The 3,233-nt window shown below is 38.7% G+C and overlaps 1 pseudogene; it reads right to left on the reverse strand.

The window, feature by feature from the left end:
- Positions 1-2,326: 2,326 nt before the first annotated feature.
- LOC129891009 (5S ribosomal RNA) lies at positions 2,327-2,445 on the reverse strand (annotated as a pseudogene).
- Between the last annotated feature and the right edge of the window lie 788 nt (positions 2,446-3,233).

A 3,233-nucleotide genomic window follows, 5' to 3' on the forward strand; every position in this document is an offset into this window, starting at 1 on the left:
CTTTCTTTGGATAGGATCGATGAAAGAGATCTTGGACAAAACAAAATTGACAAATTCAATTTTGACCGACTCCATCTTCATCTTTCTGAAAAGGTATTGGTACAAATTTTTGAATTATGATCGGACCCCAAAATACCACATTCCTTCCGATAGGAGTGTGGTTTATTATGGTGGAAGTCGTTCCTCAGCTCGTGTCCTATGAGTTTGATAGTCCTCTTTGGACTGTGTCCCAGTTTGCTGCTAAAAAAAGGTTCCACATTGTGCTGCATCCTCTTTGATATCGTTCACATTTTTTTTATCCTCTTTGCATGTTGAAAATCTTCATTAATCCATTGGTAGGATAATGCTACTTTATCGGTAGGATGGTGATCCATTGATAGGATACTTGGCAAAATAAATGCATGTCCATTGGTGGAACGAATAAAGATGCTCCATCTATAGGATAATACTGCTCTATTGGTAGGATACTGTTTCTCCATCGATAGGATGATAATCCATTGTTAGGATATATGTATGTCCATTAGTAGGAAGAATGAAGGTGATTCATCGGCAGGATATGATGCATGTCTATTGGTAGGAAGAATGAAGGTGATCTATGAGTAGAATATTTTGGCAAAATAATTGTCTGTCCATCAGTAGGATGAATGAAGATCTATTGGTAAGATATAAATGTGTGTCCATCGATAGGACGAATAAAGATCCATTGATAAGATATATTGGTCCATCGATAGGATGGTGATCCATTGGCAATTTGCACTTCAAATTTCTCTGATATTTAATGTTTCTTACGTGTGCCTGTCAGGCATTTATAACACTAGAAAATATTGATGTTTTGCTTCGATGAGATCAACATACAATGGATCTCTCGATAAATAATTATGCAAATGTCATCCTTTTGGATGATTTGAATGATGCACGACCTTTTTGGAAATGCAATAGAAATATGTAGGGCCTAGTAACGAAGTAACTAAAGAATGTGATTGTGAGAAAGATTAGGAGTCAGCATCGAGTACACGATAAAGATGAAAGCGCATGAAGAAGAAAGGGATATTGTGTATATATACCTCCACCATGGAAAATTGTAAGACCCATCAAGAATGAGGAAGGTAGCTCTGCAAGACCATTGATAGTGTTATATCAAAGCTAAAAACACGTGTCATTAGAGTATAAGTGCCCCCGAATGGAGAATCAAACACGATTATAAGTACTAGTGACGTACTGATTGGGATGAAAGAAGTGTGGCTTCGACTAAGCTACTACATTAGTTATATAACTCGAGTACCGATACTTGGACTAGATTGTGTACTATTTATTGAGAATTCTAAGAACCCATGGTTGTATTAAGGTTTCTTATAGGGAAAACCTAAAGTATAGATGAGTTAATAGAGGGTGCAGACATGGTGCAGTATGTCAAATATGTTGGAACAGAATCATATGCGTATGAACAGTTAAAAATAAACAGAGGATGACATGGCTACGCCCTAAAGGGGGGAAGTGGACGAGAGAAATACATGCGTGAGATGAAATCAACTGACACTATCACATATTGACAAGAACACTTAAATTTCAAGCGAGATCCCATACTGGCACAAGTTAGCAGAAGCTCGAGGCCAATAATAAATAGATAAGAGCCGCGGTATCTGAGATCGTGCAAAGAATCATTGGTAGAACCCTAAGGGATGGTTGCCTACCACAAGGGGTGAATACGATAAGAGAGTAAGACTGAGCAAACTAAGGACCGTCTAAAGGGTAGTAGGGCCATGTTTGGGTAAAGATTAAGATATGGCAACAACGTCATTGGCCGCTGATATGGTGATATACAAGTAGCAAGGAGAAAGAATAGAAAATCTCTTATGGTAGGAAATGAAGAGACCAAGGAGTAAGTAAAGGAACAAAATAAAGGAGTAAGATAAAATAGCGTTGTCACGAGCAAGTTCTAGTATGAAGTCGATATGTAAAGCAAGATAGGATGGAAAATGAAAAGATTATGTCTATGTTATACAGGTTGTATCAGAATGGTTATGCAACCTATGGATATGTATATGTTGAGTATAGGGTCAAGTGAGAAGTATATGAGAAAAGGAGATAAGATGTTTTGGATACGTTACAGAGAGATGTCAAGATGGGTTAGACCAAACAACTGAGATGGGTTGAGTACTAAGGGAAAAATAGGACCTAGCCATGGTTGAACCAACGATCTATCCCGACATCGAGTGTAAGACAGGGGAGGAGAGGCCAAGGCGAATCATAAAGACTAGCAAGAAGACGCTAAGGTAAATATTAGGCTAGGTTGAGTGACTTTGCACATTATTTTAAGGATTGCAATGGAACGTGACACGAGGACTTCTCGGGGGGTCACCCATCCTAGTACTACTCTCACCCAACCACGTTTAACTTCAAAATTCTGGTGGGATCCGGTATGTTAGTGCTGCTATGATCGCATGAGATGGAAGGATCCAAACTAGCGGTGAAGCAATGACACGAGATTATATACCTAGAGTGTTATAAGTTACGTTAAGGGAATTATAAAAGGGCTTAAGTGAAGCAAGCAGGATTAGCTGATTACTAACAGATGGAGCACTTGTATACCATAGTTCTTCAACATAATACCAGTTAATGATAGGAAAACCACAGAACATCTATACAGGTCATTGTGTGAGGGGACTTCAGCACAACTTGGTAGCTGACTCTAATGGGCAAAAAGCAAAACCCAAAAAGGCGAGGGTACAAGTTGATGTCATCTAAAGAAGGAAAGAAGTAATATACGAGGTTGAAGATTCCACAACACAAACTTAGCTATAAGACTCACTTTGCACTCTCTGGACAGATAATTCTATATGGAATGTTATCCATAGATTAACAAGATCAGCCCATGTTCCTCCAATAAAAGACTACCTGCTCACCCGATATGGTGTAAAATTATAGGTCAAGAGGGTGGTAGGACCTTACAGAGTTCCTATAGCTATTGTCCTAGATGAAGGAGACCAAGTTATAGTTAACTACCGAAGATCAGTTTACAAAGAGATTGGGAAGACAGATAGGTCTTCGTACACTATTTTACCCTCAGACTGATGGACAGACTAAGCTTACTATCTAAATGTTAGATGATATGTTGCGGGCCTATGAGATTAACTCCAAAGGTAGCTCAGACAATTTCCTACCACCTGTCAAAAGTACTTATGATATTAACTATCATTCTAGTATCCAGATGGCCCCGTATGAGACTTGGTATG

Source organism: Solanum dulcamara, chromosome 5 (assembly GCF_947179165.1).
Source record: "Solanum dulcamara chromosome 5, daSolDulc1.2, whole genome shotgun sequence".
NCBI lineage: Eukaryota > Viridiplantae > Streptophyta > Magnoliopsida > Solanales > Solanaceae > Solanum > Solanum dulcamara.